General features: G+C 45.4%; 1 protein-coding gene across 1 annotated transcript in view; it reads right to left on the reverse strand.

The window, feature by feature from the left end:
• Positions 1-25,918, reverse strand: part of NOX3 (NADPH oxidase 3) — a 151,383-nt gene that overhangs the window by 70,517 nt on the left and 54,948 nt on the right. The window lies entirely within an intron of this gene.

Consider the following 25,918-nt stretch of genomic DNA (forward strand, 5'->3'; position numbering starts at 1 on the left):
AAATGATGACTGACTTTTACAATGACAGAACAAGTCCCCGAGAGTGTGCTCACAAATCACGAGCACCAGTAAGAAAGGCAACCTTTTATGAAGTCATTTTAAATTGCGACCTGTATATAAGTATTTTTAAAGTGGCAATGCCGCTTCTCATCGGAGCTTACACTTAGCTTTAGCGTTAAGAATAGGGTTAGAAATAGGAATAGGGTTAGGGTTAGGAATAAGGTTAGGGTTAGGGACCCGGCATTGCCGCTTTAAAAATACTGAGATACAGGTCGCAATTTAAATTTACGTCAAAACACGCTGCCGTTCTTACTGGTGCTCGTGATTTGTGAGCATACTGTCGGGTACTTGTTCTGTCATTGTAAAGGTCAGCCATCATTTATTAGGAGTCGGCCAAGTCAGTTTCGGTTCTTTCTTTTCATCCTACTGCCTTTCGTTTTTACCACCTCCGGAAATTCGTACCCCACCCTGTGAAATACACATTACACAGAGCAGGAAAGGAACTTGCACATGCTCAAAAGATCACTAGACAGACAATAATCAACACCATAGGAATCAGACCTATGCACACAGACAAATAAAAGAACACAATGATGCCTAACACTTTACTATTGAGAACAAACACAGTAATAAAACAATACTGGGTAATACAGACAGAGAGGTAAGAAGGCTATAGAGTTGAACTCAAAATAGCTTCTGTGAAAAAGTGTGAAGATTGAGTTGCATGTTTTGATTTTCCTTCTTTTGATCTCCATTAATGTGCTTAGCTGATAGTTGACTGACTGTAGCACAGTTGTCACTCTACATAAGTGCTGTCAGCCACTGCCAGCCCCTTTCATCAACCATTTGTTTCTGACTACAGGTATTCAGGTGGCTGGATTTTAGTTTGGTGCTGGGCAGGGGCAAGTGGGCATCTGCCCCCCATGCCAGACACATAGAGGGCTACCTTGAGCTGGGTTACTGGGCCTCCTGAATTTTTTTTCTCTTTAAAATGTTCCTAATAGGCTGCTATAGTCAAGTCTTGCCCCCCGGGCTAAAATTGCAAGCCCTCCCCTAGAGCTGGCCCATTCTTAATACATCCATGACAACCCCAGCATTGTCACTGTATCTGGTATGCATTTAGTGCCTAGGGTAATATTGCAAAGAAGGGGCGAAACCAGGATAACATGCTTTCCTGTGAATCGCGTCATTAAGTCCCAACTCTAACCACTTTACTAGGGAAGGTTGCACTGCTCTCCTGGAAGTCCAGAAGAGCTCCTATAAATTTGGGAGTCTTCCCGGAATACCTGAGTGGGCAACTATGTAATTACATGAAATAAACACGTGTATCCAATAAACAGGTCACTCGGTGTATACACCATAACCTTGCTGGTAAGTGGGCTGCTAAACACCACAATAGCAATATCAAGCTATAGATAGAAATCTTACAACTCCTTAGACATCTCTTTTCCACTGTAAACGTCATGTACATCTCAGTAGCATCAATAGTGTAGTACAAGCCAATTAATAACTTCAAAATGTAATTTGCTTTAATTTATTGACACATTTCTAGGGCCCAAAACAGTAATAGTGATATCATTATGTTATTATCCTTCTCTCCTATTACTCATATATTGCTGAGCTCTGCAGGGAAAACCCAATGGTGGGAATCCAACCATGTAGAGTATATTCAAGGATCTAGTTATCTGATTTCTGCTCCACGATCATGTACTACTGCAAAATAAAATCCCACTATTTGCAGGAGCCACCTGTCACGCTTTACAAGCTGGGTTTGCTACTAGCTGGTATCTGCGCTGCTGAGCAAGGAGGTGCAGAATCTTACGCACCCCCAGTGTTCACCAGGTGCTCGGCTCGGTACTCTCCCGCCCATTGGGATTCGAAATCGAGGCAAAACGTCATTGTGATGTATTCGTATTTCTGAGCTCGGTTCTCGTGAGATTTGAAAAGCATATATATCAGCTTCCACAGCAATCCATCGCCATTTAACAGAGGGGGAGAGCAGGGTTAGGTCACACTGGCTAGATCAGCGCAGGGACAGATCAGTATTTGGACACATTATTGTTTGTATGCAATACCATTGTAATCTTAATACCAGTTGTTACAGCAGTAAGAGGAGGATAGAGAAGGGTTTGTGCAGTTTATGGCACCCCAAGTCCTTTTGGGGTGTCCCCCATTCTTTTGAATTAATATTTCTGCCTGTCAAAAGTCCTATTTCTCTTCCCTGTCATTGGGGGACACTGCGAGACATTAGAGTATAGTAGTGGGCTCAGGAGTCTTGTCACTTTAACTGCTAGAATTCTGAACTCCTCCCCTACTCAACCCCTCCTCTCCAGAGAGATCCTCAGTTTTTTTTCAAGTGACTGGGAGCAAAGGTCACTGGGGTATAGGCTCCTGCCTATACCCTGTTGGCCATGTAGGTTTCATGTTTTTATTTTATTATCCTAGGTGTAGCGTGGGACTCTATCTAAAGACCCAGTAGAGTGAGTAGGACGCTGCTCTGCTCACTCTGGGTCCCAGCGCAGGTAAGAGAAGCCCTGGCTCACTTACCTTACACCTTTTTGCCGGCATTCCCATAGTGATAGATGGAGGGGGGCTGTGTGAAGCCTGCAGAAAAGCCACAGTTCCTGCCTCATTAGCGGTTCAGAGGAGCTGGGTCAGTCTCTTCTCCGTGCTTCGCTGTTTCTGCCGGCAAGTCCCCGCTTGCCCCTGAGAACGAGCACAATATTATTTGATATGGGGGACAGATGCAGCGCTCACGCTCAGCAGAGGTGAGTCAGCCTACCCTTGTTGGATCGCGCGACCTGGGCATAGTGATTATGAGGGTGCCAGACACTTTCGAGGAGCCATTTTTGCGGAGTCTAAATAGTCCAGGACTATGAGGTAAGCAGGACAGATTTTCAGCACAAGAAGGGGGAGGAGTTATAGGTGACTTCCTTCCACCCAGGCTGTGCTCTACGCGCGCTGGACGGAGAGTCACTGCAGTAAAAAGCGTGTCAGCGTGGTCCTACCCCGCAGCTCTGCCTCTCCTCTGCTTATAGTCATAACTGCCTAGGAGTTACAGGCTTCTATAACTATAGAGTTTGTGTGGAGGTTTATGTGTTGGTCTGCTGATTTATTTTATGTTTTACAATTTTCACAGACATTACTGCACAGGAGTTTGATATTAAGGAGTGGTGCTTTCATCTGAGAAAGACTTCCTAGCACAGAAGGAACAAACACAGACAAATCCCCCCAGTACACTGCTATAGCCAGCAACAGATCTGCTATTTCTACTGTAGATAAAAATGCAAAAGTCTCAGTTGCACACATTTGCAAATGTATGTTGAAGCCACCCACCACTCCACAGTGCTTTGGCTAATAGGGTGGTCCTACTCTAAACAATGAGAGTCCCATATATTTGGGCCATACATATGTGTTTTTAAATTGAGAGCTAACTTACCAAAGAGGTACCCCAGAAGCCTCCAAATAGCAATCCAATGTCAGCACTCCCCCTCAGCTACTGAAACAAACATGCCTCTCAGACAAATAAAGAAATGGAAGTTGCTTAAATCAATTTATAGGCTATAGCAGGTGCATGAAAGGGTGGGGATATCCTAAAAGTATGTTGGTGTCAGTAGCTGAGAGGGGGTACTGGCACTGAATTGCTGTTTGGAGGCTTCTGGGGTACCTCTTTGGTAAGTTGGCTCTCAATTTAAAAACACATATGTATGGCCCAAATATATGGGACTCTCATTGTTTAGAGTAGGACCATCCTATTAGCAAAAGCGCCTTGGCGTGGCGGATGGCTTAAACATACATTTGCAAATGTGTGCAACAAAGACTTTTGCATTTTTATCTACAGTAGAAATGGCAGATCTGTTGCTGGCTATTGCAGTGTGCTGGGGGAAAAAATGTTGTGTGTAGTTTCCTTGCAGGATAACCCCACCCTTTCAAGCACCTGTTATGGCCTATAAATTGATTTGAGCAGCTTCCACTTTTATATTTGTCTGAGAGGCATGTTGGTGTCAGTAGCTGAGAGGGGGTACTGGCACTGAATTGCTGTTTGGAGGCTTCTGGGGTACCTCTTTGGTAAGTTGGCTCTCAATTTAAAAACACATATGTATGGCCCAAATATATGGGACTCTCATTGTTTAGAGTAGGACCATCCTATTAGCAAAAGCGCCTTGGCGTGGCGGATGGCTTAAACATACATTTGCAAATGTGTGCAACAAAGACTTTTGCATTTTTATCTACAGTAGAAATGGCAGATCTGTTGCTGGCTATTGCAGTGTGCTGGGGGAATAAATGTTGTGTGTAGTTTCCTTGCAGGATAACCCCACCCTTTCAAGCACCTGTTATGGCCTATAAATTGATTTGAGCAGCTTCCACTTTTGTATTTGTCTGAGAGGCATGTTGGTGTCAGTAGCTGAGAGGGGGTACTGGCACTGAATTGCTGTTTGAAGGCTTCTGGGGTACCTCTTTGGTAAGTTGGCTCTCAATTTAAAAACACATATGTATGGCCCAAATATATGGGACTCTCATTGTTTAGAGTAGGACCATCCTATTAGCAAAAGCGCCTTGGCGTGGCGGATGGCTTAAGCATACATTTGCAAATGTGTGCAACAAAGACTTTTGCATTTTTATCTACAGTAGAAATGGCAGATCTGTTGCTGGCTATTGCAGTGTGCTGGGGGAAAAAATGTTGTGTGTAGTTTCCTTGCAGGATAACCCCACCCTTTCAAGCACCTGTTATGGCCTATAAATTGATTTGAGCAGCTTCCACTTTTGTACTTGTCTGAGAGGCATGTTGGTGTCAGTAGCTGAGAGGGGGTACTGGCACTGAATTGCTGTTTGGAGGCTTCTGGGGTACCTCTTTGGTAAGTTGGCTCTCAATTTAAAAACACATATGTATGGCCCAAATATATGGGACTCTCATTGTTTAGAGTAGGACCATCCTATTAGCAAAAGCGCCTTGGCGTGGCGGATGGCTTAAACATACATTTGCAAATGTGTGCAACAAAGACTTTTGCATTTTTATCTACAGTAGAAATGGCAGATCTGTTGCTGGCTATTGCAGTGTGCTGGGGGAAAAATGTTGTGTGTAGTTTCCTTGCAGGATAACCCCACCCTTTCAAGCACCTGTTATGGCCTATAAATTGATTTGAGCAGCTTCCACTTTTGTATTTGTCTGAGAGGCAAGTTGGTGTCAGTAGCTGAGAGGGGGTACTGGCACTGAATTGCTGTTTGGAGGCTTCTGGGGTACCTCTTTGGTAAGTTGGCTCTCAATTTAAAAACACATATGTATGGCCCAAATATATGGGACTCTCATTGTTTAGAGTAGGACCATCCTATTAGCAAAAGCGCCTTGGCGTGGCGGATGGCTTAAACATACATTTGCAAATGTGTGCAACAAAGACTTTTGCATTTTTATCTACAGTAGAAATGGCAGATCTGTTGCTGGCTATTGCAGTGTGCTGGGGGAAAAAATGTTGTGTGTAGTTTCCTTGCAGGATAACCCCACCCTTTCAAGCACCTGTTATGGCCTATAAATTGATTTGAGCAGCTTCCACTTTTGTATATCCTAAAAGTAACAAGCACAGACAAATCCCCCCAGCACACTGCTATAGCCAGCAACAGATCTGTTATTTCTACTGTAGATAAAAATGCAAAAGTCTCAGTTGCACACATTTGCAAATGTATGTTGAAGCCACCCACCACTCCACGGTGATTTTGCTAATAGGGTGGTCCTACTCTAAACAATGAGAGTCCCATATATTTGGGCCATACATATGTGTTTTTAAATTGAGAGCTAACTTACCAAAGAGGTACCGCAGAAGCCTCCAAATAGCAATCCAATATCAGCATTCCCTCTCAGCTACTGAAACAAACATGCCTCTCAGACAAATAAAGAAATGGAAGTTGCTCAAATCAATTTATAGGCTATAGCAGGTGCATGAAAGGTTGGGGTTATCCTAAAAGGAACAAACACAGACAAATCCCCCCAGCACACTGCTATAGCCAGCAACAGATCTGTTATTTCTACTGTAGATAAATATGCAAAAGTCTCAGTTGCACACATTTGCAAATGTATGTTGAAGCCACCCACCACTCCACGGTAATTTTGCTAATAGGGTGGTCCTACTCTAAACAATGAGAGTCCCATATATTTGGGCCATACATATGTGTTTTTAAATTGAGAGCTAACTTACCAAAGAAGTACCCCAGAAGCCTCCAAATAGCAATCCAATGTCAGCACTCCCCCTCAACTACTGAAACAAACATGCCTCTCAGACAAATAAAGAAATGGAAGTTGCTCAAATCAATTTATAGGCTATAGCAGGTGCATGAAAGGGTGGGGTTATCCTAAAAGGAACAAGCACAGACAAATCCCCCTAGCACACTGCTATAGCCAGCAACAGATCTGCTATTTCTACTGTAGATAAAAATGCAAAAGTCTCAGTTGCATACATTTGCAAATGTATGTTGAAGTCACCCACCACTCCACGGTGATTTTGCTAATAGGGTGGTCCTACTCAAAACAATGAGAGTCCCATATATTTGGGCCATACATATGTGTTTTTAAATTGAGAGCTAACTTACCAAAGAGGTACCCCAGAAGCCTCCAAATAGCAATCCAATGTCAGCACTCCCCCTCAACTACTGAAACAAACATGCCTCTCAGACAAATAAAGAAATGGAAGTTGCTCAAATCAATTTATAGGCTATAGAAGGTGCATGAAAGGGTGGGGTTATCCTAAAAGGAACAAGCACAGACAAATCCCCCTAGCACACTGCTATAGCCAGCAACAGATCTGCTATTTCTACTGTAGATAAAAATGCAAAAGTCTCAGTTGCATACATTTGCAAATGTATGTTGAAGCCACCCACCACTCCACGGTGATTTTGCTAATAGGGTGGTCCTACTCAAAACAATGAGAGTCCCATATATTTGGGCCATACATATGTGTTTTTAAATTGAGAGCTAACTTACCAAAGAGGTACCCCAGAAGCCTCCAAATAGCAATCCAATGTCAGCACTCCCCCTAAACTACTGAAACAAACATGCCTCTCAGACAAATAAAGAAATGGAAGTTGCTCAAATCAATTTATAGGCTATAGAAGGTGCATGAAAGGGTGGGGTTATCCTAAAAGGAACAAACACAAAAAAATACCCCCAGCACAGTGCTATAGCCAGCAACAGATCTGCTATTTCTACTGTAGATAAAAATGCAAAAGTCTGAGTTGCATACATTTGCAAATGCATGTCGAAGCCACCCACCACTCCACAGTGCTTTGGCTAATAGGGTGGTCCTACTTTAAACAATGAGAATCCCATAGATTTGGGCCATACATATGTGTTTTTAAATTGAGAGCTAACTTACCAAAGAGGTACCCCAGAAGCCTCCAAATAGCAATCCAATGTCAGCACTCCCCCTCAGCTACTGAAACAAACATGCCTCTCAGACAAATAAAGAAATGGAAGTTGCTTAAATCAATTTATAGGCTATAGCAGGTGCATGAAAGGGTGGGGTTATCCTAAAAGGAACAAGCACAGACAAATCCCCCTAGCACACTGCTATAGCCAGCAACAGATCTGCTATTTCTACTGTAGATAAGAATGCAAAAGTCTCAGTTGCATACATTTGCAAATGTATGTTGAAGCCACCCACCACTCCACGGTGCTTTTGCTAATACGGTGGTCCTACTCAAAACAATGAGAGTCCCATATATTTGGGCCATACATATGTGTTTTTAAATTGAGAGCTAACTTACCAAAGAGGTACCTCAGAAGCCTCCAAATAGCAATCCAATGTCAGCACTCCCCCTCAACTACTGAAACAAACATGCCTCTCAGACAAATAAAGAAATGGAAGTTGCTTAAATCAATTTATAGGCTATAGCAGGTGCATGAAAGGGTGGGGTTATCCTAAAAGGAACAAGCACAGACAAATCCCCCCAGCACACTGCTATAGCCAGCAACAGATCTGCTATTTCTACTGTAGATAAAAATGCAAAAGTCTCAGTTGCACACATTTGCAAATGTATGTTGAAGCCACCGACTACTCCACGGTGCTTTTGCTAATAGGGTGGTCCTACTCTAAACAATGAGAGTCCCATATATTTGGGCCATACATATGTGTTTTTAAATTGAGGGCTAACTTACCAAAGAAATACCCCAGAAGCCTAAAAACAGCAATCCAATGTCAGCACTCCCCCTCAGCGAATGACACCAACATGCCTCTCAGACAAATAAAGAAATGGAAGTTGCTCAAATCAATTTATAGGCTATTGTTTAGAGTAGGACCACCCTATTAGCAAAATCACCGTGGAGTGGTGGGTGGCTTCAACATACATTTGCAAATGTGTGCAACTGAGACTTTTGCATATTTATCTACAGTAGAAATAGCAGATCTGTTGCTGGCTATAGCAGTGTGCTGGGGGGATTTGTCTGTGTTTGTTCCTTTTAGGATAACCCCACCCTTTCATGCACCTAGTAGAGCTGAATGTCATCAGCATAAAGGTGATACTGAAGACCGAAGGAGGAGATGAGAGCACCAAGGGAGGAGGTAGAGAGCGAGAAGAGTAACTGGCCGAGAACAGAGCCTTGCGGGACTCCTACATTGAGGGGGTAGGGGGAGGAGGAAGAACCAGACGTGGGTACAGAGAAGGAGCGGTTGGAGAGGTATGAGGTGAACCAGACATGGACAGAACCAGAGAGACCGAGAGAGAGAAGAGTTTGCAGCAAGAGGGGGTGGTCCACGGTGTCAAAGGCTGCGGAGGGGTCGAGGAGGATGAGTAGGGAGAAGTGACCCTTGGACTTAGCCAATAGGAGGTCATTAGTAACCTTGGCCAGGGCAGTTTCGGTGGAGTGTTGGGGACGGTAGCCGGATTGGATAGGGTCGAGGAGGGAATGGTCAGAGAGGTGCTTGGCGAGGCGGCTGCAGACAATCCGCTCAAGTAATTTGGAGGCATAGTGGAGTAGTGAGATAGGGCGATAATTAGCAAACGAGGAGGGGTCAAGATTGGTTTTTTTTTAGGATAGGAGAGATAAGAGCGTGTTTAAAAGAGGAGGGGACTACACCAGAGGAGAGTGATAAGTTGAATAGGTGTGCGAGATAAGAACAGGCAGTGGGGGAGAGAGAGCGAAGGAGGTGAGAGGGGATGGGGTCGAGAGGACAGGTAGAGGGTGGGGAGGAACGAATAAGAGAGCGGACTTCTTCGCCTGTTGTGGGGCAAAAGGAGCACCAAAGTTGGTTGTTGGAGGGAGGAGAAGCAATGAGGGTGGCGGTAGAAGGGGAAGAGGAGATGTTCAGTCTGATGGCCTCAATTTTGGAAGAGAAAAAGGTGGCGAAGTCAGAAGCGGAGAGGGGAGGCGAGACAGAGGGGGGGAGAGTAGCGAGTTGAAGGTGGCAAAGAGGCGGCGGGAATTAGAGGACTTAGAAGAAATGAGGGACTTAAAGAAGGATTGTTTAGCGAGGCAGAGGGCAGAGTAGAAAGAGGAGAGGATGAATTTAAAGTGAAGGAAGTCAGCCAGGGAACGAAATTTACTCCAGAGGCGTTCAGCAGTGCGAGAGCAATTTTGGAGGAAGCGGGTGAGTTTCTAGTGCCATGGTTGGGGAATCAGGCGGCGTTGGCGGATAGAGGAGGCCGGGGCGACAGCGTCAAGGGCAGTAGTGAGTGAGAGGTTGTAGAGAGAGGACACCTGGTCAGGACAGGCCAGGGAGGGAAGGGGTGATAGGAGAGATTCAAGCGAGGAGGAGAAAGAGGTAGGGTCGATAGCATCAAGGTTGTGCCTAGTGAGGGTGGCTTTAGGTGGGGCGGGAGCAGGGGAGGAGGACAGCGTGAAGGAGAGGAGATGGTGGTCAGAGAGTGGGAAGGGAGAATTGGAGAAGTCAGAGAGATCACAGAGATGGGAGAAGACAAGGTCGAGGGAGTGACCGAGACAGTGGGTGGGTGAGGAGGTCCACTGAGTAAGGCCTAGAGAGGAGGAAAGCGCGAGAAGTTTGATGGTGGCGGGGTCGGAACAGTTGTCAATGGGGATATTAAAGTCGCCAAGTATGATGGAGGGGAGGTCAAAGGAAAGGTAGTGGGGGTGCCAGGCAGCAAAGTTGTCGAGGAAAAGGGAGGTGGGGCCTGGGGGATGGTAGACGACAGAGACACGGAGGTGGATATGGGAGAAGAGACGGATGGAGTGAACTTCAAAGTAGGAGAAGGAGAGGGAAGGTAAAGTAGGAATGACCCGAAAAGTGCAGTTAGGAGACAGCAGGAGGCCCACTCTACCTCCTGGACGCTCATCCGGTCTGGTGGAGTGGGTGAAGGAGAGACCACCATAGGAGAGGGCAGCAGAAGAGGCAGTGTCAGAAGAAGTAAGCCAGGTTTCAGTGATGGCAAGAAGAGTTAGAGAGTTGGAGATGAAGAGGTCATGGATGGAGGATAGTTTGTTACGGATGGATCTGGAGTTCCAGAGGGCACATGAGAAAGGGAGGGAGGGAACAGGTGAGATGCGGATGAGATTGTTAGGGTTGATGGGACGAGGGGGGCGGTGAGAGGGGGGGCAGTGAGAGTTGGGCCGGAGAAGGGGGCTGGGGGAGAGGATAGGTATAGGAAAGGAGTTGGGCAGCATGGTATAGAGCAGAACGATGTCAGTGGCAAAAACAATATGAGAAGTAGCAAAAATTAGAATGCAGTAAAAATTTAAAATACAGTGCAGATGAAATGAGATAAAAATGAATAGCACATAAAATTAAATGCAAGTAAAATTAAAATAGAAAGCAAACAATGAGATAAAATAGAATGCAAAACAATACATAAAATTAAACTGGAGTAAAATAAGCTAAGATTAACTACTGGTAAATGCACAGTGAAAAGCACAAAATGAAAATGGTAGTAGAAGTAAAGGAGGGCTGCAGGGAGCCGGTACCAGCTGTGGAGGAAGAGGAGCAGGAGAGTCCAGGGCAGGAGAGAGTCCAGTCCAAGTTGGAGATACCAGGGAGGCCGGAGTCCAGGAGTCCCCGAGACCAGGACAGGAGAGTGCAGGGCCGATCACATCAGATCATTGACAGTGTGCTTGTGGTGCACCAGGCTGCGGTGAGGAGGACTGCATTGTGGCAACATGTGGCAATGGAAACCAGGAACACAACTGCAGGATCCGGAGCAGTGCCAGAGGAGTGTAAGTGTGCACTGAGGAGTGTGAAGAATGCCGCACTCACAATGAGTCAGAAGTAAAAACCAACTGTGGACCAGGCAGCTGGAGTCGAGAAAGCCAAGATGGACGGCGGGAGAACCCGAGTACATTGCAGGCAGACAGCAGGAGACCAGATCAGGCATCAGGACGTGGCAGGCAGCAGGACGTGGTAAGCAGACCAGGCAGACCCGAAGATGGCAGCGGAGTGCAGTTGGAGTGTGCAGGAGGCAGAGTGGGCATCTAGGCAAAAGCCAGGGACCCACGTGGAAGAGGTCGCCGGCGGGACCAGCGGAGGGAACCCCAGAATTCTTTGCGGATTCTATTACGGATACAGGTCTGGACCTAGATCAGGACTCTGATCTTTCCTCGGCAGAGGAAGGGGAGGTAGATGTAGACCCCGAAGGGGAGGCCCGTTATGATTCTGACTCGGTCTCCACAAGTGTACATAGTCTTATTTTAGGAATCAGGCATACCTTAGGGTTTGCTGATCCAGAACCCTCTGCACCCACGGGTGTCTCGCTATTCAAAAGAGCTAAGGCTCAGTTAGCAACATTCCCTCATTCTCCAGAGATGTTGGAGATCATTTCAGAGGCTTGCGGGAAGCCAAATAAACAGTTTATGATGCCGGGAACATTTAAGTCCCTTTATCCTCTGCCACCTGAGGACACAGTAAAATGGGAATCATTACCTAAGGTTGACACCCCGGTAGCCCGTTTAGCTTCATCTTCTGCTATTCTTGTTCAAGAATGGATAGCCCTTAAAGATTACACTGATAAAAAGTGTGATTTAGCTCTTCGCTCAGCATACACCGCTGTGGGAAGCATGTTTAGACCAAATATGGCTGTAGCCTGGGCTAACAAGGCCATGCAATTATGGATGGAAGCTTTGATCAAGGGTCTTAGAGATAACACTTCTCGTACAGAACTCTTAAATCTAGCAGAGCATGTACTAGAGACCTCGGAGTATGTGGCAAATGCAGCCATGGATGCTGTGTCAATGAATGCTAAGGCCTCCGCTCTTATTGTAGGGGCTCGTCGTAACTTTGGTTACGGATATGGTCAGTGGATGCGGACTCTAAGAGAGCATTAGAGAATTTACCTTTTCACGGATTAACCCTATTCGGGGCGGAGCTCGAAAGGGTTATCCAAGAGACTACGGGGGGAAAGAGCACTTCTCGTCCCACTGTCTCCAACAGGCCCCGTCAGGGTAGGTTTCACTCCTTTCTGAGCTTTTCCCGAGGGGGAGGTACCCTTAATAGAGGGTAGTACTCAGCATCAAGGGCATCTACTAATAGAAGCAGAGGAGGTAGAGGTGCGGCGAGGAGAGGTTCTTCTCGCCCAACAGACAAGCCCTCCGCGTGACAGAATTCTTCGGGGGGAGCATCAGGTAGGGGCACGTCTTCTTCAATTCAGGGCTCAATGGTGGAAGTCCACAACAGATCTCTGGGTTCGAGGAATTGTGTCCCGGGGTTATGGTATAGACCTAGCTCACTCCCCCCGTCACAGATTCTTCATCACTCCTCTCCCCTCTTGTCCCCTCAGACGTGTTGCACTTCAGGAAGCTATTCAGAAGCTTCTGACTGTGCAGGTATTAGTTCATGTTCCTCCTCTAGCAAAGGGTCTAGGTTTTTATTCGAACCTCTTCCTGGAGTCAAAGCCAGATGCATCCTTCCGGCCCATCCTGAATCTTCAGTCATTAAACAAGCAGCTGATTATTCAGAAGTTTTGCATGGAATCCCTTCGCTCAGTGATAGCAGGGATAGAGAAAGGGGAGTTTTTGGTATCCTTAGAAATCAAGGATGCCTACCTGCATGTACCAATTTGGGAGGGACACCAGAGTCTCCTTCGGTTCGCAGTAGGAGAGGCGCAGTTTCAGTTCAGGGCTCTCCCCTTCGGCCTGGCTGCCGCCCCCAGAGTCTTTACCCAGATTATGGCAGTCATGGCCAGTTTTTTGCGCCAGAAGGGTATAACAATTATCCCTTATCTAGACGACCTTGTGTTGAAGGCACCGTCTGCAGTTCTTCTGTCCCAATAGATTCAGACTGTTATGCAGTTTCTTCAGAGTCACGGCTGGGTGTTGAATTTACCCAAGTCATCTCTTGTGCCAGCTCAACAGATGCGCTTCTTGGGTCTGCTTTTCGACACTCATTCTCTGAGAGTTTATCTTCCAGGAGAAAAAGTAATAGCTCTGCAGAAAAAGACCAGAGCCATGCTATTGAAAAAGAGAGTCTCGGTCCTCAGTTGCATGAAACTTCTGGGGACAATTGTCTCGGTATTCGAGGCATTTCCTTTTGCGCAGTTTCACTTCCGTCTACTTCAAGCAGAGATCTTGCAAAAGTGGTCAGGGTCTCAGAAGAATTTAGACAAGCATTCTAGACAATTATTCATCTGTCCACGCCCACGAGCCTGTCCCTTGTCTGGTGGATGTCCCAATCCAACTTGGAGAGAGGCCAATCCTTACAGACCTGGTCTTGGGCTCTAGTCACAACAGAGTCTGTTGGGGTGGGGGGGAGTAACAGAAACCCTGAGGCTTTAGGGTCTCTGGTCCCCTCAGGAAGCCACTCTTCCTATACATGTTCTAGAGCTCAGAGAAGTGTACAATACTCTGATAGCAGGGGCGCACTGAGGATTGTCGGGGAGGGGGGGTTTCTCCCTGCCAACCGGAAAAAAAAACCACGAGAGACAGCTCCGTTTCGCCAGCACAATACAGCACCACCGCGGACGCTTCTTTGACAGCGCCACGGCTGCTGTACAGGACAGTGGCCACTTAGTTAGCGCAGGGGGGTTTCTAGAGACTCAGAAACCCCCCCTGCGTGCGCCACTAGATAGGAGCCAAGGAATTTCTAAGAGGAAAACCTCTTCAGATTCAGTCCGACAACGCCACCACGGTGACGTACATAAATCACCGGTGGGGGGGGTACTCGCAGTGCGGCTGCCATGCAAGAGACCAGACGCATATTATCTTGGGCAGAACATCAGGTTTTTAGGATTTCAGCCATTCACATCCCCCAGGGGTGAAGAATTGGGAAGCAGACTTCCTCAGCAGACATACCCTTCATCCAGGGGAATGAGCTCTAAAGAGTCAGGTATTCTCCCTTCTGGTGGAGCGTTGGGGCTGTCCGGACATAGACCTTATGGCGTCCAGTCTGAACCATCAGGTTCCGCGTTACTGAGCAAGAGCTCAAGACCCAGGGGCGGAAATAGTAAATGCCATGTCGGCTCCTTGGCCTTATCGGATGGTGTACATTTTCCCTCCCATACCAATGATTGCGCGGGTTCTAAAGAAGTTGAAGAGGGAGGGAGTTCCCGCTATTCTAATAGCTCCATTCTGGCCACACAGAGGGTGGTTCTCAGATCGACTATTGTTAGCAGGGGCACCTCCTTTCCAGGTTCCTATACAGGCAGATCTTCTGGTTCAGGGTCCATTCCTTTACCAAGGTTTAGATCAGCTGGCTTTGACGGCCTGGCTACTGAAACCCTAATACTTAAAGCCAGGGGTTTCTCTCATGATGTGATAGCTACTATGATTAGGGCCAGAAAGCCTTCTTCGTATTCCAAATATTATAGAGTGTGGAAGACATATATTTTATGGTGTGAGTCTAAAAGATTCCACTCTTCAAAATTTAAGCTTTCCCGTTTACTGGATTTTCTACAGGATGGGGTTCAGAAGGGTCTTCGGCTGGGTTCCTTAAAGAGATATCAGCCCTTTCTGTCTACTTTCAGAGAAAGCTTGCTGATTATTCAGACATCAAGACGTTTTTACAGGGGGTATTACACATACAGCCTCCTTTTTGCCATCCTGTCGAGCCCTGGGACCTCAATCTGGTTCTTCGTGCTCTTTCTAAGCCTCCGTTTGAACCTTTAGAGTCCATTGACTTACAGTATCTTACGTGGAAAAAGGTATTTTTGTTGGCTATAGCTTCAGCTCTTAGAGTGTCTGAGCTTGGTGCTCTTTGCTGTGACCCTCCTTTTCTTATTTTTCACGCTGATAGGGCGGTCCTTCGTACCAAGCCATCTTTCGTTCCTAGGGTGGTTTCCAGGTTCCACCTAAATCAGGAAATTGTTGTCCCTGCGTTCCAAGCAAAGAAAGACTCTTCAGAAGGGTCTATGCAGTACTTGGATGTGGTACGAGCTCTACAGGCTTATGTAGACCGTACGTCTCAGGTCAGAAAGACCAGAGATCTTTTTGTTTTATATGACGCCAATAAAAGAGGTTGGCCTGCTTCAAAGCAGTCAATTGCCCGGTGGATCACGTCCATGATTCGTGAGGCTTACCTTTCAGCCTCTCTAGCCGTTCTGCAGAACTTAAGAACACATTCTACTAGGGCAGTGGGTGCCTTCTGGGCGGCTAGGCAAGGGGCGTTGGCGGAGCAGTTATGTAGGGCGGCGACTTGGTCTTCCGTCCACACATTTACTAAATTTTATAGATTTCAAGGCTTTGCATCGGCTGATGCAAGCTTTGGTCGCAGGATTATGCGTGCAGCTGGTCCAGAGCATTCCCACCCTTGAGGAAGCTTTGGTATATCCCCAATGTCTCGCAGTGTCTCCCAATAGCAGGGAAGAGAAAATAAGATTTTTACTCACTGTAAAATCCATTTCTCTGACTCCATTGGGGGACACTGCGCACCCTCCCTTGCTCTGTATATAGTTCTGTGTGTGAAATCTTTGGTTATGGTTCTTTATAATTTAAGACCTGTCCAGGTTATATTACCTCCTTTACGTTAACTCTTGGTTATTCAAAACTGAGGATCTCTCTGGAGAGGAGGGGTTAAGTAGGGGAGGAGTTCAGAATTCTAGCAGTTAAAGTGACAAGACTCCTGAGCCCACTACTATACCCCAATATCTCGCAGTGTCCCCCAATGGAGTCAGAGAAATGGATTTTACGGTGAGTAAAAATCTTATTTTGTCAGCAGTCTCAAAAAATATTTTTTAGCACTCCAAAGTGCTTTTGGGGTGTCCCCCATTCTTTTTCATTAATTTTTCTGGTTGTCAAAAGTCATATTTGTCAGCAGTATCTAAAACAATTTGTTTGCACTACAAGTGCTTTGGGATCATAATGGATTCAAAGCAGTCCATATATGAGCAGAATCAGCAACCAGGTTCTGTCACCAGTCCTGATGGTAGTGTTCCCAGTTCGTCATCTGGGAAAGGCGATGTCAAACTACACAGTCTTAGTTAAGTGCCGATAAAAGTTAGGTGCCGATAAAAATAAAATTGCCAACATGCCATTCTACACACGCAGCGGCAAAGAGAGAATGAGGCCTTCACCTTTGTCTATTAGTGGCAGATCAAAAAATGTTACCGAGCCTACAGGTGGTGCACAACTACTGTTACGCGTTAAAGCCGAGCTGCAAGATAACAGTAAGGCAGTAGAGGATAATGTTTGCTCTGAATCAGAAATGACACCAATCCCTGTGGAGAGTCCATCCAACAGTGGTATGTCTATGTCAGGATCTGCCTGCAAGCCCCTTGCAGTGCATACTGCTTTGCTTGGCAGCTCCTGCCTCCTGGACTATTTGACTTTATTAGTGTGTATTTGCAGCAGTACCTCTGATCACCAGAGGGGCTGCTATCATGCCTTTCATGGTTGCATTAGGGGTTAACCCATTTTCCAATTATCTCATGCACCTAGGTGTGTTCTCATTTCCCTTATATATACCTGTCACTCCCAGCACACATTGCTGGTTATTGTTTTCCTATCCTGTTGTCATTTCCTGATGTTATACCCTGTGGATTCTTCCTCCTGCTTGCTCCTGTGATTATGCTGCATTGGAATCTCAACATACATTCTGCTGACCTGTTTTCATCTGTGAACCTGGTACTTTTCTGTGCATCTCCCTGTACTTGCTGCCTGGAATCTTTCCACACCTCCTGTTTACCTGCAACTGTGTATACTTGGTAATTTCTACAGGACCATCATTACATCATTTGTTCCTACTCTTCAGCAATAAACTTGTATGTTTTTCACCATTATTCATGGTTCCTTAGCTGTATTTCTACATTGATCCGTGACAGTCTAATCATGAGCATTCTGTTAGTGTACCCATAAAGAAGGGGCCTTTCAGCAGTTCTGCTAATGTGTGCCTGAACAGCCCGAGTGTAGCCGGTGATACACCAAGTGAGGATGACACTTTGGAATTAGAAGAGGATGAGGGGGAGATTTGGGTAGCTGACGAGGGCGATGATGAGGATGCGGTTGATTGTGTAAGTCATGCGCCAGTGGCAGCAGGGTGGCACCAGTGGCAGCAGTTCTGTCACGTGAGGTTCTGGCACCAATTTGCACTTTCCAAACACAAGCAGAGATGACGCAGGTGGCAGACCACAACAATTTGACATCTGGGCTGGTTTGAAGGATTTGACAAAAAAATGTGTGACCTTGCCCATAACTGCAATCAATCCTACTATTAACATGCAAAGGATGGTGGGGACCTAGCAGGGATTAAACTGTATTATTCCTAATTTGCACTAATACGGTTTGGGTGTAATATACACCCAAAGTCGAGTGCTCAATTGCTAAGAGTCATTGAGGAAGAGGAAGACAAGCAGGCTTGTCTGTAGAATTTGCAGGCAAATTCTACTGCGTTATATAGGTAACACCCAAAGAGAAGAGCTCCATTGCTCCATTGCTAATTGTAATTGCTGAAATAGAAATAATAGGGCTGACACTCTTTGTGTAAATCTGCAGTTACATTTTATTGTACCATAGCTCACTCAGAAACAGGAGAGGTGGCAGGGTTCAGTGCTAATCTTCCTCAAACAATACTAACTCATCCCACCATCATAGAAGTCTGTGTACTATGATGTAATTGACAATAATGTACTTGAAAATGGAATTAGTAGTTCATTTTAGGGCAGAGCTGTCACGATTTTTGGCCAATTCTTTTACAGCAGAGCAAATATCTAAATGTTGTGCGGAATCATCTGCAACACCACTGGGTGTCTTGGGAAAGCAATTTTTTGTACAACAAGCAGTTGCCAGAGAAACTGAAGGAGAAGACGTCTAAACAAGATGTCGATAGGTCTTGGATCCTTGCGAAGCAAATTAAGTATTTTGTCTACAATTAAAATATAGTTAGCACATTAACTTTGTTTTATGTCACAAGTTAAATTTCTGTAGCTCCTTTTGAAAATGTATTATTAAGGCAATCACTTGACTCAAGCTAACTGTGTCTGCACACTCTTCACAGGTGACTACTTCGCTGGACTAAAGTACATTCCCCTCAAATGCTAGTCTTCTTGCAGCTGCTGCATTCTCCTACATGCTGTTGCAGAAAACTGAAATTGCCCCTAAATTTTTCCGGACACAAACAGCATCCCCTGCATGTCATTTTTTAAAAGTTCTGTAACACCAAGTTGATTGTGTATGCAAAACAGGAAATGTGATGGAATTCAACCCCGCTGTAATGCTTGAACAATATTGGGGTCGTCATCAGAAATGACATATCCTCAGGAGAGTCCAAGCAAGATTACCCATCTTTCAATGACATCTCATAGTTTTTGGAACAGATTGTCAGCTGTATGCCTCTTAGTGAAGCTGCTGATACACAAAGTAGCCTACTCCTGAAAAATGTGACGTACTTGGGTACATGCTGTTGCTGTCCCTGCTGGTGAACGTGAATGACCAACCTAGTGGCCTGTCACAGTCATATAATCTATACTTTGCCCAGTTCCGCTTGCACACATATCTGTGGTTAAGTGTACAGTGGGTAGAATTTCATTTTGTAGCCCAATGATTACATTTTTAAGAACTTTCTGGTAGAGGTGAGGAATAGATTTTCGAGTAAAATGGGGTCGTCATGGAATTTGGTTATAGGGACAGAACACCTCAAGTAACTCTCTAAAACCAGCTGCATTAATAATGGACATTGGACGCAGATCTAATACTAGCATAGTCCTTATGGCGTCTGTGACCCGCTTTGCGACTGGGTGACAGATTTCATACTTGCTTCCTCTTGCAAAGGATTGTTTAACTGTAAATTATTGGTTATGGGGATATTGATGATGAAGGTGTTGGGGGGGGATTGCAGGTGCTGGGATGTAGATGAGAGAAGGGAGGCAGATGATACTGGACTGCTTGTTTTTATTTTTTTTTAACCTAAGTTTCTGATTTTTCCAACAGCTTTCCAAGAACTCGCTGAAAAATGACGTAACGTGGATGAGGATCCCAGATGGTTAAGGTCGCTACCTCTACTGAGTGTGGCTTTAAAAATGCTACAAATGGCTAGACAACTGTTTTCAGGATTTGTGTAAAAATAATTCCACACTTAAGAGGTGGATTTTTGGTCTTATGCCCAGGCATGACAATGGCCTTTTTCTTATCACTGGCAAGAAATGCAGCAATTTTTCTTTGAAAGTGTATGAAAATCATATTGTGACCTAAGAGGTGGGCAAAATTGAATGGAAATGACTGGAAATTAGTGTTAGTGAGGTTAATAATACTGTAGGTACAAAATAATACCTAAATTATGTTATTTTAGGCCAAATAAAAGTTTGTTTTTTTTAACAAATAGCAAAATAAAACCAAACAAAACCAAAACACGACGGTAATCCAGATCCAAAACCAAAACCAAAACCAAAACACGGGGGTCAGTGAGCATCTCTAGTAAGAACCAATACTCTGGGACCCTAGTGGTGCCAGAGGCAGCAGTAAATATAGCCATAATGTGCCAGGTTGGCCCCGGGGAAGTCGGTGATCAAATAAGGCTGACAGGTGAGGTGTCCCATTACCTAGCAAAGGAACACGAAGCCTCACTGCACATGCGTGCGCAATGTGAGGCCCTACGTGGAGCCGGAAGCATGCCATTGCTAGGCAATGGGACGCAGTGTCCGGGGAGAGTCGAGCACCCATCTCCGTCACTAGAGGCAGTGCGGAGACTGCGCCTGACAGTAACCCCCTCCCTCCTCTCCGAAGCAGAACGAAGAGTGGACAGGTCCTTGAGATACTTGGAAAGAAGACAAGGTGCATGTAAGTCCTTCTTATCAGCCCAAGATCTCTCCTCTGGGCCGTAACCCTTCTAATGAAAGAGGAATTGTTCTCTGCCATGAATAGAACGAGAATCCAAAATACATTCTACCTCATACTCGTCACCCAGGACCGACTTAATGGGAGGAGGTGGAAGATGATCTTTGAATAATTAGTTGAGAACTAAAAGGTTTCAGTAAAGAGATATGAAAGGAGTTGTGCACACGGAAAGAAGAAGGCAGCCGAAGTTTGTAAGTAACTGGGTTAATAACCTGCGAGATGCTGAAAGGACCAATGTAGCGTGGTGCAAACTTCATATATGAAACTCTGCATTTAAATTTAAAGGTGGACAACCACACCTTGTCCCCTACATGTAAAACAGGATGACTCCTGCGATGGCGATCCGCAAAGTGTTTGTGCCGGTTCGAAGCTTGTAGCCATTTATCTTGTACATCAGTCCAAATCTTGGAGAAGTCACGGATTACTTCTTGAACTGCAGGTACAGATAACCTGGATTCATCAGAGAAGTCAAGTAAAATAGGGTGTGTGCCGAAGATGGTAAAGAACAGAGACGCTCCAGTGGATTCGTGCTGATGGTTATAATGCAAAAATTCTGCCCAAGGGAGGTGATCACTCCAGGAGGCTTGGTGGTCAGAGCAGTAACAACGAAGAAAGGTTTCCAAATCCTGGTGGACCCGCTCGGTTTGACCATTGGTCTGTGGATGGTGTCCTGAAGACAATTTTTACTGGATCCCAAGATGACCACAAAAGGATCTCCAAAACTTGATCAGAAATGATCTCCCGGGGGCAACCATGAAGACGGAAGACATTTTTGATGAAAAGAAGAGCAAGTTCTGAAGCAGAAGGTAACTTCTTAAGCGGGACGAAGTGTGCACATTTAGAAAGGCGGTCTACTATCACACAAATAGTGTTTAAAACCATGGCTATAAGAAAGGTCTGTAATAAAATCCATAGAGATACTGGTCCATGGTGATTCTGGAACTGGGAGGGGTAGGAGAAGGCCGTCAGGGGGCCGCCTGGGGGTCTTATAGCGTGCACAAACATCACAAGCAGCTACAAACTTAAGAACATCAGAGCTTAAGGAAGGCCACCAATAATCGCTGGACAGAAGAGCAAAAGTTTTCCTGGTGCCAGTGTGACCAGCAAATTTGGAGTCGTGGGCCCAAGCTAAAAGTTTGTGGCGAAGGTGAACATGCACAAATGAACGCCCAACCAGGGGAGTCTTCGGAGAGGACTTGGTCAAAGCTAGGATTTTGAGTGGGCTAATAATAGGTTTAGAATCTGGAAGGCAGGAATCGGACAGATCAAAATACCTAGCAAGGGCATCAGCTCTGGCATTCTTGGAGCCCGCGCGAAAAGTCAAGTTTAGTTGGAATCAGGAGAAAAAAAATGACCAACGGGCCTGCCTAGGATTCAAACATTGTGTTGACTTAAATACTTGAGATTCTTATGATCCGTAAAAAACGTAATAGGATGGAAGGCTCCTTCCAGAGATACCGCCACTCCTCCAAAGCTACCTTAATAGCGAGAAGTTCCTTATCTCCAATGCCATAGTTAGCCTTGCAAGGAGAGAATTTCTTGGAGAGAAATCCGCAGGGAGTGAAGGTACCAGTGGAATTCTTCTGAGAAAGGATGGCCCCCACACCCAGAGAGGAAGCTTCTACTTCAAGAGAAAATGGTTGAAGCTGATCCAGTTGTCTCAAAATAGGGGCATCTCGAAAGGCTTCCTTCAAGGTTATGAAGGCGGTAATGGCTTCTTGAGGCCAGTCTTTAGCATATCCCTTGCGGGTGAGAGAAGTAATTGGTGTGATTAAAGAGGAAAAGCTCTTAATTAACTGTCGATAATTGCATGAACCGATGAAACGTTGAGTGGCTTTAAGGCCGGAGGGTTGAGGCCAATCAAGAATAGCCCTCACTTTCTTGGGATCCATCTGCAATCTCAAACTGGAAATTAAGTATCTGAGGAAAGGTACTTGAGATTGCTCAAACAAACATTATTCTAATTTATAATACAAGTGGTTTTCTCGGAGGCGGGAAAGGACTGTCTTGACATGCTTACGATGTGAGGGAAGACCTTGAGAAAAGACCAAGATGTCGTCGAGGTAAACCACTGATGAATATAAAAAGTCACAAAAAATTTAATTCATAAATTCCTGGAAGACCGCTGGGGTGTTGCAGAGTCCAAACGGCATGACAAGGTACTCATAGTGCCCATCCCTTATTGAAGGTGGTCTTCCATTCGTTGCCCTGGCGAATCCAAATCAAATTGTAGGCTCCCCTGAGGTCTAATTTAGTAAAAAGCTGGGCACCACAGATATGATCAAAAAGTTCCATTATAAGAGGAAGGGGATAGCGGTTCTTAACAGTAATGGCGTTCAGTTTACGATAATCAATACAAGTCAGAGAGATCCGCCTTTCTTCTTGACAAAAAAGAAACCAGCCCCAGCAGGAGAATTAGATTTTCAGATAAACCTGCGTTTAAGGTTTTCAGAATTGTATCTCTGGTAAGGAAAGAGGAAACACTTTGCCCCTAGATATCCTCTTACCGGGAATAAGATCGATGGGACAATCCAAGGATCGATGAGGCGGCAAGGACTCAGTGGCTGCTTTGCTGAAGACATCCAGGAATTCTGTATAGGCTTCCAGAAAGCTAAGCTGAGGAGTGGAAGCAAGGCAAGAGACAGAGGAAAGGGGTGACAAGAGTGTTCCTTCTCCTGGGAACGTTCGCTGTGACGAATATCCACCTTAATGCACAGGGAGATTAAATTGTCCAGGCTATCTGAAAGGTCATGGGAGGCCAGGTCATCTTTGATGAGTTCATTAAGCCCCTGCCAAAAGGTGGCTACTAAAGCCTCATTATTCCAGCAAAGCTCGGAGGCTAAGGTCCCGAATTGTACCGCATATTGACTTGCGGTCAAGGAGCCTTGCTGAAGAGCTAGTAAACCAGAGGCTGCAGAAGAGACTCGGCCCGGCTTGTCGAAAACCTTCCGAAAATTCTCGATAAAGAGGGAAGAGTTCTGTAACATAAAATCATTCCTTTCCCAGAGAGGGGAGGCCCAGGCTAGAGCTTGGCCTGCGAGTAGGGAAATGATGTATGCCACCTCTATATGTTCAGAACCGAAATTTTCAGGAGTCAGCTCGAACTGGATGGCGCATTGATTAAGAAATCCTCGGTATCTCTTGGGGTCTCATATGAAGGGATGCGCAGACCCCTGGAAGCAGAAGTACTGACCGTGGAAGCAGGGGCTGAAGTAGAGACTGTGACTGCCACAGCTGCTGGACTTGCAGGCAAAGAACCTTGAAGGGTATCTAAGCGAGATACGACTCTCTGGAGGCACTGTAGTAGACTCTTGCTGGTCCACTCGTTGAGAAAGATCTGGGTCTGTTTAGACTCTTGCTGGTCCACTCGTTGAGAAAGATGGAGTAAGAGATCTCGAGCGGAGGGTTCATCCTGGCCACTCATCTTCTTTGCCAGAGTATACTGTCAGGCTTTCACAAGCTGAGTTTGCTACTAGCTGGCATCTGCGCTGCTGAGCAAGGAGAGACCCACGCAAGGGAGTCTGGACTTAGCTGCAAGAAGGTGCGTAGGTCGCGGTTCTCCAGGTCAGCCATCAGCGTAGTAATGGGGTAAACAGAGCGTAGTCAAACAGGCCGGGTTGGAACCAAAGGGGCAGCGAAGTACAAGGCAAGCCAGGAGTCAGGAACCAGAACAGGGAGCGAGGTACAAAAGCAGAATCCAAAGGAAGGTCAGAGGGGAATAGCCCGCTCGCAACTGGAACTAACACTGAGACAACAGGATGCTGGATATGGTAAGAACCAATACTCTGACACCCTAGTGGTGCCAGAGGCAGCAGTAAATAGAGCCTAAATGTGCCTCATTGGCCCCCGGGAAGTCGGTGATCAGAGACGCTGACCACCAACAGGTGGGGCATCCCATTGCCTAGCAATGGGCTGCGAAGCCTCACTGCGCATGGGCGCAGCAAGGGACCCTAAGTGGAGCCGGAAGCGTCCCGTTGCTAGGCAACGGGACCTGGTGTCCGGGGATAGTCTGGCAGCCGTCTCTAACACTAGAGGCAGTGCAGAGACGACACCTGACACCAGCAGGGAAGGCTGGGCATATTAGAATTGGCCCAAGATATCATATTAAAACATACCTCAAGCCATACAGAAATAGAAATATTTATGTCTTGCATTCGTAACCGAGTAACATAGTGGGCCTTATTCGTTTAGGCACTCAAAATAAACGGGTTTTTTTTGGGGGTTTTTTAAAAACGCACCTAATTCGGGCACGTCCATATTCAACTACAAGCTGATCTGAAGAAACGTCTTTCTGAATACGGGCTAGGCACATTTTGCTCTGACAGACACTAAACACTGCAGGATACGTCCAATACGTATGTGGAATACAAGTCCCAGCAGAATGCACAGAAAACAAAAATATTCAATATAATAATATAAGGCCTGATTCATTAAGGATCTTAAATGAAGAAGTATCTTATTTCAGTATCCTGGACAAAACCATGTTACAATGCAAGGGGTGCAAACTAGTTTTCTGTTTTGCACATAAGTTAAATACTGACTGTTTTTTCATGTAGCACACAAAAACCAGTAAGTATTTAACTTATGTGCAAAACAGAAAACTAGTTTGCACCCCTTGCATTGTAACATGGTTTTGTCCAGGAGACTGAAATAAGATTTCTCTTCATTTAAGATCCTTAATGAATCAGGCCTATAGTCATTAAAAAATGTTTTTTCTTTGTTTTTTTATTAAATACATTTATCACAATGTTATTAATGTCTACTGCACATAAAACACATTTTTACAGTTCCTCTTAATTGCAAACATATGCACACGTGACCGTCAACACTATCAGTCGGCACTTACACCTGACCTGCAGTTGCTGCAAGTGATACAATTAAAAATCTTAGAGATGCCTAAAGCTTGAATAGGATGCTGCTGCATGTGTTCAACCTTGGCACGCCTTTACTGTACATTGACTATGTGCTGTTACGCTTCTATGCAGAAATACAGCTAGAGAGCCAGGAATATGGTGAAACACATGGGGGTAAATGTATTATGGTCTGATTTTTTCAACTCGCCGGAAATCAGCGAATTTACAGCTAAAATTTAAAGCGGCGCTGGCTTGTAAAGGCAAATTTGCCTTTACAAATCGGACCATAATACATTTACCCCATGAAGTTTATTGCTGGGAAGTACAAACCAGATGGTGTAGTAATGAGCATAGCAGGAAAATGCATAAAGTAATATGAAAGTACACGGCTGATGCAGGTTAGCGGATGATATGAAGAGATCCCAGGCAGCAGGTAAACCAGAAGCACAGAAGCATGGAAAAGTAACAACAATAACCAGCAATGTATGCTGGGAGTGAAAGGTATAAGTAGGGACACACCCAGATGCAAGGGATAATTAATGAGGAGGTTAACCCCTAGTACAACAAGAAGGCACAATAGCAGCACCTCTGATGAATAGAGGTACTGCCACAATATATATAACAAATAATAAAGTCCAAAAGGCAGGAGCTGCCAGGCACTGCAGCATGCAATGCAAAGGACTTGCAGGCAGATCCTGATATGTGCATAATCCCATTCCCCTCCCCATTAGAGCCCATGAAATCATAGACTGTCGTAAGTGTCCTTTGCACTCGCAGATGAATTGAATGCTCTTGCGCTCACTGGCATATAGTCCATTTCTGTGCATGCTCAGTGCTATTTTGCGCAAAACACGGCACATATCAACATTTACGTTCCTTA

The sequence above is a fragment of the Mixophyes fleayi genome, chromosome 3 (assembly GCF_038048845.1).
Source record: "Mixophyes fleayi isolate aMixFle1 chromosome 3, aMixFle1.hap1, whole genome shotgun sequence".
Classification (NCBI taxonomy): domain Eukaryota; kingdom Metazoa; phylum Chordata; class Amphibia; order Anura; family Limnodynastidae; genus Mixophyes; species Mixophyes fleayi.